The following is a 13,119-nucleotide window of genomic DNA, read 5'->3' on the forward strand; positions in this document are numbered from 1 at the left end:
TTTCTTTGTGTTTGGTGCTTGTTGTGGTTTTGTACTTTCTACACATTGTTTTACTGTTTAGATACCCATTTCAATTGCATAAATGTATTTGCTGCTTTTGCCCTCCTATCTTCTACCACGTATATCTGACAACACCATTAACCAAGCATAGCCTTAAAAACCATCATGAGTAATATTTTGGTCAGAAAATACTCTTCTGTGGACCCTTCCTGAGGTACAGTTCTGTATAATTAACATTTTAATCAATTGAATTTTCAGTGAAATTACAGGTTTCTTATCTTGTATTACATTGTTCTTGTCGATGCTGTTCAGCATTTCTAAATTTATAAATTTCAGACTGCACATAATGTCACTGAAATTGTACCAGCATCTTCTGTGTAGTTGCAAATGTATCTAGATTTGCTGCTCAGACTCAAAAATTTTGTAAATTTGTCTCCTGCCATGTGTAACAGCATTGCATTTAGACTCATATTTCTTGTTACGTTTACTGTAGTAACATCTTAATAATTTATTTATTTACATTTGTTGTCAGGGTAAAATCCGACTGGGCGAATAAACATTTTCCGAATAATCAATGAAAAAACTCCACCTACAGAAAAATGACAAATAAGGAAAATGAAGTCTATACTTTAAAAAGATGTGCAACATCAATATCTTTGTACTTATGTAAGAAGTATATATAATGAACAAATATACAACAATAAATTATGTACAGCAGTAGAGAAACAAATGCCGGGGTGGTGCAACGGTAGCATTGTTGCCTCACAGCAAGAGGTTCTCCCGTTCGATTCTCGGCTGGAGTGCGGGGAGTGCCTTCTGTGTGGAGTCTGCATGTCCTCCCCGTGGTTGGGTTGCATTCGAAAGACATGCATAAATGGGTGTGCCTTCATTGAAGGTTGGACATCGAGCTGGCACCTCGACGTTCGTGAAAATCTACTGCCAATTATTAGCGGACCGGAGTTCCGCTGTGGCGACTCCTAACCAGGAAAAGCCGAAAGACAATCAACAAGTAGAGAAACAATTACTGCACATTAGAAGTAAAATAATTTTCACTATTTAGTATTAAGTGATATGTATATTTACAGAAAGAAAAGAAGAAAACTGTTACACTGATTGTTACAAGGTAGATGTTTTCAGTTTGAATTGTAGATCAGTTAATATTAAGTTAGCAGTGGAACGAGGATTTTGTCTATGAAACACTAGAGATTGACATTCATTTGTGCAGCTTCTGAGTATTTCCTTGAAAGGTGAAATTGCCAGTGTACTAGGAATTTTCCATTTTCCTGTGACAGTGCAACCTTGGAGAAGGTATATATATATATATATATATATATATATATATATATATATATAAAACTATTATATATTATTATGCAAACTGTCAAGCATGCAGCAGTTTTTATGTAAGAAAAACAAACCAGATGCTGAAAGACAAACTGCTTGAACACGTTGAGGACATTTGCAACAAAAAAACTTACAAATGCTTTAGCTAAACATATTTGATTTTGCTCTGCTCATTGCTTTTAATTTACTGTTTTAGAGTGCATTGAACAGAGGAGAGAATATCAGAAACATTACTGAATGTGCTGAACTTAGGTGGATTATTTTATTAAAAGTAGATTCACCCCGTAGTTTGAATAATTATGTTTCTATCAAACCAGTTTTACAAGCACGTGGCTTAAGGCATTGATTTTATAGTTTTTTAGAATGGTCTTATGAATGGTTTTGCCCTACCACTTCCTGAGTAGCGATGTGACCTGATTGTTTTTTCTGATTGGGTAATTTGTACTTTTAGCAGTGCTACAGTTTGTATGGAGTATTATGGTCTGAAGAAGTGGCCTCCAGCTGTGAATGTGCTTACCTTTTACTTTTTGGTTTTTTATTCTTTTTATATTAAAGTTTTATACATGTCAGCTGTGGTGGTTTGAGCTTGTTTTTGCCTGTTGGATTACGCTTAGTGTAGTAATAGGTTCTTTATTATTTATTCATTTTGTTGTCAGGGTCAAATCCAACTGGGCAAATAAACATTTTCAGAATAATTTAAAAACCACACTGGAAAATGAAAAAAAATTGATAAGCTCAACAAAAGCCGACAGCCAAAATACACAGGAAATATGTATAAGTAAGCGTTTTTGTTCTTTAATTAAAATCAGACTACAAGTTGGACATCAGACCAAAAACTTAAATACAATCAATAAATAATCATATGATGAACATAACCAATAGTTTTACCCTACTTATTAAAAAATTAAGTCTTTGTGCCATAAGGAAGCACTTAATGTTGATTGACTCATTCAGACCTGGAGCCCTATCAGCTCTCAGCCTAATTTGCCAGGCCGATTCATGACACTCCAATAGTGTTTTACTATCACCATCAAAATAACCTTCCTTAATTTGATCAATCACTGTAAAAGAAATTTTTTTGAAAGATGTACACATACTAGCATGTTTTGTTAATTCATTGTTAAAAATCTTTCTTTTTAATAGCCAGCAAGTGTTCATAAACTCATTTTCTTAAGCTTCTAATGGTCTTCCCAATATAAAATGAATGACAAATAAAGCAACGTATGCAATGAATTTGGAATTACAATCATATCTCGCTGAAATATTGATGGTTACATCACAATGATTAAACACCAATAAAAAAGCATTGCTCATAAAATGGTATTGCTTACAATTGCCGCAACTATTGGCTACAATCACCTGCTTTAGAAGCTGAAGAAGTGCAAACTTGCAGTACTGTATTTTACTCTTCTGTTAAGTGCAAACTTGCAGTTTTAAAGTACTGTATTTTATTTTTTCTGTTACCTAATTGTTTCACTGAATAGTGTGCTGTGTGTCTCTCTGCTGTAAGAGGAGATTGTGGTCTTCTCACTTCTTTGTTATCTGATATTTAACTGTTAGCCTAGAGGGGTTTTCTCTGTACTTTAAGTGCTAGCCACAAAGTTGGATAATTCATTTTATGCTCAAGTTCTGAGTGACTTGGTTGGCTACAATCACCTGTATTAGAAGCTGAAGTTAAGTGCAAACTTGCAGTACTGTATTTATTCTTCTGTTAAGGGCAAACTTGCAGTTTTAAAAGTACTGCATTTTATTTTTTCTGTTACCTAATTGTTTCACTGAATAGTGTGCTGTGTGTCTCTCTGCAGTTAGTTCCCCACCCACTCTCCCTGTTCTTGTCTTGGTGTTAGTGTTGGTGGCTCTGGAATTGCCCACCCCTCCTGTAAGTCTGTATTTGAACACTCCTCCTGGGTCCATCTCATTTGCTCACTTAACCGAGTACAGTCAGATCATATTCTGAGTCTAGTGTTCACTCTACTTAATACAGAGAGAAGATTTGAGAAGGCCAACCCACTTAGGTTCTTCCTTCCTCTCTCCTTGCACTTTACTAACAAAAAAATTGCACTTTATTCATCTGCTTTTACTGTATTTGTATTTCCCCCTACTTTATTTTGCTTTTGCCTCTTCTTAAAAGTACTCAATTTTATTTATTCTGCTGCATTTATTACTGCTTGGTAGTAGCCTGATTAAATTGTAACTGTTATTCTAAGTCTTTTGGTTTAAGCACTTTGGCTTCATACCAGTTGTTTTACATTAAGAAGGTTTGTTGTCTGCACTGTTGTGGCAGGACAGGTAGCTTACATCCTTCTAAGCTGGGAATTGCTGATTGAAGGCTCCGTGTCTGCTATTCTAAAAGTGTATTAGTTCTGGTTTAAGCACTTGGGCTTCAGGCCAATTATTCTATATTAAGAAGGTTTGTGGTCTGCACTCTTGTGGGAGAAGAGGCTGGATTCTGCCCTTCTGAGCTGGGCATTTCTGGTCACAGGTTATTGTGCCTGCTTATTTGAACTGTTTCTTTCTGAAATTGGTGTGCCTTGTTGCTGTATCATAGACCAGATTCAGGCCTGCTGAATCTAGCTTTGTTTGTATAACTTGAGCACTGATCCAGGCCATCTTTTCTGGAAAAGGTTCCCCTGAACCCTAGTGGCAGGAGTGTGCAGTTAGAACTTGTCTGATTGAAGACTGCTGGAACTGGGCTCAATGTTTTGCTTTTTTCTGGTTAATTGGGTAACTTGTTTAAATCAGTTTGTTCATTTTTTATTGTTTTATATATATATATATATATATATATATATATATATATATATATATATATATAGATAGATAGATAGATATAAATTGCACTTTATTCATCTGCTTTTACTGTATTTGTGTTTCTTCCTACTTTATTACTAGGGACATTGACTACAACTCTGATCTGAGATATATAACAATAAGTATCCTTTTCTGTGCATTTAAAGTGTTTTTTGATTGTATCTGCTTTATTTTCTGAAAAAAAAAATATATATATATATACTTGTTTCCCATCTTTCTAAGCTAGTATAGTCCAGTTTTTAGGTTAGTGCTGAATTCTGGGCTGTGTTACAAGTCTCTGTGTTTGCCCATATCTTACTTGGATAGAAGGAAGTTTCTCTGTTCACCTGTGAGAGAGGGGAGATTTGAGCAGACTATTTGACCCTGGAGGAGTGGTTTCAGCTCAGAAATTAGTAGTCTATTAGCCATTTTGGGCTAATTTCTATCTCTTTCATTTCCCTGCTATAAAAAACACATTTGCCTGGTTTTGCGTGCTGGGCAACACTGGTTAGCTAGGGTATAACTATTCCCAGCTCCACAAAGTCTCCTCTTCAATTTTTCTCTTGGAATTAGACAAACTTTCAACTTAAGCCCTCAAACCATTCATTTCTCAGCCCAGCACTTGCTCAAAACTCATAGCAAGCACTTATAAACCCTAGCACTAGACCCTCCTATACTGTACAGAAGGACAAGGCTCTCTATTTGACCTTACAAGCCAATCAGTAAAACAGTTCACTCTACCTATCCAGGCATGTCCAAAGGGCAGTTTCAGGTGTACTCTCCAGTCAAACTGGTGAATCTGGGCATGTTGAGGCAATGTTACAACTGCCTCATGTACACAGACAACCCTCTCCTCCTACCACCAAACACTAATAGATGTGAGAGATGCAATTATGCAGCCAAACTGGAGGCTAAGCTCTCTCAACCCAAGACTGGATCAGACAGTCAAGAGGAGAAGGGAAATACTTGCATCACACCACCAGTCTCACATAGACCCATTAAATCAGCACCAGCAAAAAACACACACAAATACACGAAAACATACTCGGAGGCTCTAAATAAAAATCTGCAAAAGCAACAGAAAACTCCAAAGCAGACATCCAAGAATCTCCACCCCCCCAACACAAACCATGAAACACATACTTCACAAAACCAGTGTGCCATGCAATCACAGCCCTTAAGGCAAAATAACATACCCAACACACTAGTAATAGGTGACTCTATAGTCAGGCACACTGACTTCCCACTCACTAGGCTGAACAAGGAGAAGGTTACTGTTAGCTGCCTGTCAGGTGCCAGGAACCACCACATAACACAAGCACTAAAGTCACTCCAGAACAAGTATAAATATGACTCTGTCATTGTTCATGTTGGTGTAAATGACCTGAGCAGTACCTCCCTGGACTACATGAAAAGAGACATGGAAGAGCTCTCTGATCACGTAGCCCAGGCCGGTATGACCCTGATCCTGAGTAGCATCCTGCCCTCACCAAGAATAATACCACAGTATAAAGAAAAAGTGATCAATTTCAACAATTGGCTAAGTTTCTGGTGTCATTCAAAGGGGATCCAGTGTCTGTCGCCTGGGGTGACATGCTCAACAATCCATGCTGCTTCACTACAGATGGCTAGCATCTGTCACCCTTAGGCTTATGAATACTAGCCAAGGCTCTTTCCACCCCCATAGTGCCTTTTTTAGGCAAGGCTCAAAAGACAAACCCACTGTCGTAAATAGCACAAGTAACAAAAAACTAAGGGTAATGCTACTCAATGCCAGAAGTCTAAACCTCAAAATGCATGCACTCGAGGCACTCCTCAGTATGGAGAAAATTGATATATATGTGCAGTAACAGAAACCTGGTTTAAGGCTCCAGAGAGCACCCCAGCACTACCAGGCTGCAACTCATACCATACATTTCAGCCACAGAACCCAGACTGAAACACAAAAGGCGGGTGCGTATCCATATTCATCAAGGATACCCACACCTCCAGGTTACTGGCACAGAACGATGCTTCAGAGATCATCCACATGCAACTAACAATGGGCAAAACTACAGTTCAAATTGTAGTTTGCTACAGATTGTCCACTATGTCCCAGGACCACCATTCTGCATTTCTGCAAAGACTGGGAAACATAAAGGTCCTACTGAACACTCTAATATTGGGTGATTTCAATTACCCAAACATTAACTGGGAGAACTACTCAAGTACTAACTCCCTTGCCCAACATTTCCTAGAATTTATAAACTCAATCACCCTGGATCAACTGGTCAAGACTCCACCCAGTAATGACAACATATTGGACCTGGTCATCACCAACATGGGCGACAGGTTCCACACTGGAGGTCATCCCCTTGCTGATTAGATCTGACCATAAACAAATCACTCTGGATATCCACATTCTGCCCCCACCAAACTTTTCAAAAGTAAACTTCACGTTACTTAAGACCGAGGTGGAAAGTTTCAAAGCCCCCTGCTAAAGGATAACGCTGTCCAAGCTGCAAAATTCTTTACTAATGCATTCTACGGGCACCTACAAGAATGCATGGATCATGCTATCCCAAGCAAAACCAAGACTCACTCCTCCAAGAAAAGGAAACCAGTCTGGTGGACCCCTGCCATCAACAAGCTATACAATAGAAGGAGGAAACTAGTACAGAAAAGAGTAAAATCCAAAGAAGGGAAGACATCCCTGATTAGTATCAGCAAGAAATTACAATTCCTCATAAAATCTTCCAAGGCTAGCTTCGAAAGAAAAATTGCCAAGGACTCCAAAGATAACCACAAGGCATTCTTTAGCTATGTCAAGAATCTAAGTGGCAATGCTCAGATCTGCTCGGAGTTAATGCAGAATGGAACAAAATACACTGAACCGACTGATATCACCAACATCCTGGTAGACAGGTTCAGTGCAAACTTCACCCCCCTGACACCCCCAAAAGGGCCCATAACCATACCAGAAGAATATAGAGCCCCTGAATTCACAGACACTCAGGTTAAAATAGCCCTCTCCAAAGCCAAAAACACAGCATCAATGGGACCGGACAATGTCCCAGGCTGCGTCCTACATGAGCTCAAAGACCAACTAACTCCTCACCTAAACACACTGTTCAAACTCAGCCACTCCACAGGCAATGTACCCATAGAGTGGCACACAGAAATGGTTATTCCGCTCCACAAAGGTGGAGCCACAACAGACCCAGACAACTATCACCCCATAAGCCTGACTAGCTTGGTCTGCAAGGCTATGGAGTGCATCATCATGGAACTCATTAACAGAGACATTGGGAACCTACAAACACTGGATCCTACCCAGTTCGGCTTTGTTAAGGGTAGATCATGCCTCCTAAACCTGGTGGACTTCTTTGAGACAGTTACAAAGGCTATAGATGAGGGAAAGGTGGTACACACAGCCTACCTAGATCTTGCAAAGGCCTTCAACACCATTTCCCATTCTGGTATTATAGACAAGCTGTAGCAAAGCACTGGTATCAAGCAAAAAAAAAAAAAAGAAAGGCAGAGTGAGTTGAAATACCTGACAAACAAACAAAGCTTTCAGGTTCAAAAACCCTTTCTCAATGTTTACCAATGTTTATAGACAAGCTCACCAGCCTGTACATAAACCCCTACATCACAAGATGAGTTGCCAACTGGCTCATGGAGAGAACCCACATGGTGAGAGCTGCAGGAGCTAGGTCCGACTCTAAACTGCTTACAAGTGGCGTTCCCCAGGGCTCAGTCCTAGGACCCCTCCTGTTCGACATATACTTCTCAAAGGTACAGGCAAGCACAGGAGGACTATGGCTGACCAAGTTCGCAGATGATTGCAAACTAGGGGCTATAATTGACTCTCTGGCTGACATAGACATCCTCCAAAAGGGTCTCACTGAGATGGAGACCTGGTGTCAAAATCATGGCCTCAAGCTAAATGCCAAAACATACATAGTCATCCCCTTTGGAAAAAACAAAGTACCCACAAACTACCACATAGGTGGTAGTTACCTAAATACGGAAGACGTAATAAGGGATCTGGGGACCCAAGTAGATAATAATCTCTCCTTTGATAATCACATTGCCAAAGTGGTTAGAAAATCCTTCTATGTGGCCCACATAATCACAAAAGGATTTGCATCCAGATCAAAAGAGGTCATTGTACCCCTCTACTCATCACTCATCAGACCCATCATAGAAGAACAACGCCCCATTTGGGATGTACCTTCCAAGACATCTGCAACAGCTGGAAAGACCACAGAAGTACTTCACCAAGAGGATCACTGGCCTCAAACAGATGACCTATGCAGCTCGACTGAAAAAACTCCAGCTGTACTTGGTTGCATACCTTCTACTCAGAGGTGATCCCGGCCTGACATACAAGGCCATATCCAACCCAGAATTGATGGACATGCTCCACCTAAAGAAAACCATATCCCATCAAGCCACATGCTCTAGGGATCTAAACCTCACCACAACAATAAACAGGATGTGCTGGAGAGATAGATTCCTGTCCCAGAGACTTCCCATGCTTTGGAACAAGATTCCAATCTACATTAGGCAGAGCTCCTCACTAACACTCTTCAAGAGAAAAACAGCAGACAAAAAAGCTTCACAAACCGTTAAAACACTTAGAACGAAGAGATGTAACCAAGGTATGACCCAACCAAAACCGCAAACTGTCACGGAAATAAAAATCTTTTAATCCTTTATTCCCGGAAATAAAAATCTTTTAATCCTTTGTCACGGAAATAAAAATCTTTTAATCCTTGGATACGAGAATATTTTATGTGAACATTATTCGTAAGGACTTTCTAAGTAGATTATAAATTAAAGTGAAGTGCCACATCATCTAATTAGTATCACATGATGTTCTTAAAGTTTTAAAAGTAAGGGCTGGACATGGTTGATTCATTGTTTTGTTTGTACTTCTGAGGAAGGAAACGCATAGTTGTTTCCGAAAACACAAATAAAAAGGCGTGTTAAAGGATTAAAAGATTTTTATTTCCGTGACAGTATGCGGTTTTAGTTGGGTCATACCTTGGTTACATCTCTTCGTTCTAAGTGTTTTAACTCTTCAAGAGAAACCTTGACGAGTGGATGGGAAACAGAAAGTTTACCCCAGGGATCACTTCAGTGGCTCTGCTGGACAGAGGCACAGGGAACTAATCTAAGGGGGCAGTGAAAGCCAACACATTCTGACTAGGCTTATAAATTCCTTCAGGCAGATAGCCTAGTGCCTACCTATGAATCTATGAACCTATGAAATAGCATTGCTTACAACTGCCACAACTAAATTTTCCAGCTTTCCATAAATGTACATTGCATTGTCGACTGGCCATTCCACCCTCCAAAATGGACTTAAAATTAACAACTTTCTTAAAAGTAATTATAGGTCTATCACCTAAGACTGTTTTCAGTTCTACGTTGCCCAAAATAACTTTCCAATTATTAAAAATAATGTCATTAATAACCCACATCTCATTCATAATAGGAATGGGAAAAGCAGACATGAAGACTTCCTGATTGGTTAAACCATGATCTACACCTCCACAATTCACCAATCCACAGCTATTATTGACCTTGCTCAGGGTTAGTTGAACTGTAGTGCACAAAATACCATGAATGGTCAAACCTCTCTTTGCATTCTCATGAATGACCAATGCTTGATTATTAATCTCCTTACTGAGCATTGATCGGGCTTTGTTGGACGTAAGCAATAAAATTTCTTCAACAATAGTAGACAACTAATCAGATCAATAACCCCTGTCGTCAAACAACTGAAATAATTCTTTTACCTCCTCCGAAAAAATAATGTCTGATGAGGTTAATCCACTCAGTCTAATAAGTTTACCCTTAACCACCCCTTCATTCATGTGTAAAGGATGTAAACTATCTTTATGTAAGTACTGGTTAGCAATATAATCTTTCCGGTAAATTTTACTAGTGAAAGACCAAGTATCGTATGCCAAGTGAAAATCCCAAAAATTCAAAGTGTTCCCCAAATTACTGACTGTACATTTCAAAAAATCTGTGGTATGGTTCAAAAGTACACAAACTCTTCAAATTCACTTGCATTACCCTTCCAAAGGAAAATCAAATTGTCTATGTAACGTGAATAAAACACAATATTTTTAGCTAATGGATGTCCATTTAAAAACTTATTTTCCCACATAGCCATTACTAAGTTAGCAAAAACAGGAGCTACCCTAGCCCCCATGGCTACTCCTGATGTCTGCTTATAAAACTTATCCTGAAAGGTAAACAAATTATTATTCAGGACAAACTCTAAAAGTGCACATACTGTGTTAATTCTGTTACTTTCAAAGCTCATAAATTTAGCAAGATACTGTTGCACATATTCAACCCCTACTTCTTGTTGATTGCAAGTATATAGAGATACCTCTATGGAAGCAAACACAAAATTCTCTTCCCTATCAAACAAAATTGACTTAACAGTTCCAACAGATGCCAAGAGTCTCAAATAACATAAAGAGCTTTGGACCACAGGATTAAGAATATGATCCAACCAAGCAGAAATAGGCTCCGTTTTATAAAATGCCTCAGAAATATTCCGCCTAAAAGGCGGATTATTTCTATCCTTATGGCCTTTTGGAATTCCCAAAAACTTAGCCATCCTTGGTTTATTTACACACAAATATTTGTATGTGTCATAGTCCAAACTCCCTTGAGTAAATAGATCAAAAAGAATACCATCCAGAGAAGAAAAACGTCTCTGAATGAAATATATAGTAACTACAAATATTTAGATTCATCAGCCAGAAGACTTAAAAGAGCTTGATTGTACTGGTCCATACTCATAATAACAATCATGCCACTTTTATCAGCATGCATAACCCTAATGTCAGGATTCGTTGAGAGGGCCTTTAAAGCTAACCATTCAGACTTAGTAATTGTTTTGTTTTTTAGTAATTGTTGAAGTTTTATTGCTTAGGTCCAACAAAGCCCAATCAATCCTCAGTAAGGAGGTTAATAATCAGGTATTGGTCATTCATGAGAATGGGCAGAGAGGTTTGACCAATCATGATATTTTGTGCACTACAGTTCGTCCAACCCTGAGCAAGATCAATAATAGCAGTGGGTTGGTGAATTATGGAGGTGTAGATCATGGTTTAACCAATCAGGAAGTCTTCATGTCTACTTTTCCCATTCCTATTACCAATGAGATGTGGGTTATTAAGGACATTATCTTCAATAATTGGAAAGTAATTTTGGGCAATGTAGAACTAAAACCAGTCTTGGGTGATAGACCTATAATTACTTTTAGGAAAGTTGTTAATTTTAAGTCCATTTGGAGGGTGGAATGGCCAGTCAGCAATCTAGTATACATTTAGGGAAAGCTGGAACATATAGTTGTGGCAGTTGTAAGCAATGCTGTTTCATGAGCAATTCTTCTCTATTGGTGTTTAATCACTGTGGTGTAACCATCAATATTTCAGCCAGATTTGATTGTAATTTCAAGTTCATTGTATACATTGCTTTATGTGACTCTTGTCAGTCATTTTATATTGGGAAGACCATTAGAAGCTTAAGAAAAAGAGTTTATGAACACTAGCTGGCTATTAAAAAGAAAGATTTTAACAATGTGTTAACAAAACATGCTAGCATGTATACATCTTTCAAAAAATTTTCTTTTACGATGATTGATCAAATTAAGGAAGGTTATTTTGATGGTGATAGTAAAACACTATTGGAGTATTGTGAATTGGCTTGGCAAATGAGGCTGAGAGCTGATAGAGCTTCAGGTCTGAATGAGTCAATCGACATTGAATGCTTTCTTATGGCGCAAAGACTTTAATGTTTTAATTAGTAATGTAAGACTATTGGTAATGTTTGTCATATCATTATTTATTGATTGTATTTAAGTTTTTGGTCTAATGTCCAACCTGTAGTCTGATGAAGTTCTGATTTTAATTAAAGAACAAAAGTGCTTACTTATACAAATTTCCTGTGTGTTTTGGCTATAGTCCTTTGTTGAGATTTTCAGAATAATCTCCGACAAATCTCTACCTAGAGAAAAAAGACCAATGCGAAATGAAGTGTATACTTTAAAAAGATGTTAAACATCAATATCTGGATACTTATGTAAGAAGTATATATAATAAACAAATATACAACAATAAATGTACATACATCAGTAGAGAAACAATTACTGCAGATTAGAATTAACATAATTTTCACTGATATTTAGTATTAAGTGATATGTATATTTACAGAAATAAAAAAGAAAACTATTACACTGATTGTTACAAGGTAGATGTTTTCAGTCTCAGTTTTACATCAGTTAATATTAAGTTAGCAGTGGAACCAGGCTTTTCTCTATGAAACACTAGAGATCGACATTCATTTGTGCAACTTTTGGGTTTTTTCTTGAAAGGCCAAATTGCCAGTATACTAGGAATTTTCCATTTTCCTGTGACAATGCAACCTTGGAGTTGGTATATATAAGCAGCTGGCATGTAAAGGGCACATTGGTGGTGCAGGAAGATTGCTCCCCTGCAAAAAAAAATTTTTTTTTTGCTCTTAGATGTTGTTCACATTCAGTTTTCCTTCATTTGTGATCCCATTTGAGTGATGTGATCACTAATGTGTTTATAGCTTGTCTGGGAACTGTTAGTAGAGTAGTACATCAGAAAAATACCTGAGGGTAGTGTTAATAAGTTAATAATATGAGAAAGAAGACAGAGATGTTAGTTTATGGAAGGAAAGGTCGCATGATAGTTTAAAAAGATATAAAAGTGTTTTTACTGGTCTTGCTATATGTTAGGAATTTAAAAATAATGAAAAAAGAGTTTTAGTGATCTTGGTATATGTTAGGAAAATATCATAATAGATAAGTTATATAGATGTCCTTACATTCACCACTGCAGTATTCATTACTTATGGGATTCCCTGCCATGAAACCCATCATCCTGCCAGTTTACCAAAGCCTACCACATTGCTTTAAGGTAAGTTGAACAACACCTACACACT

This window comes from Protopterus annectens, chromosome 11.part0 (assembly GCF_019279795.1).
Source record: "Protopterus annectens isolate FY-2018-M chromosome 11.part0, PAN1.0, whole genome shotgun sequence".
Taxonomy (NCBI): domain Eukaryota; kingdom Metazoa; phylum Chordata; order Ceratodontiformes; family Protopteridae; genus Protopterus; species Protopterus annectens.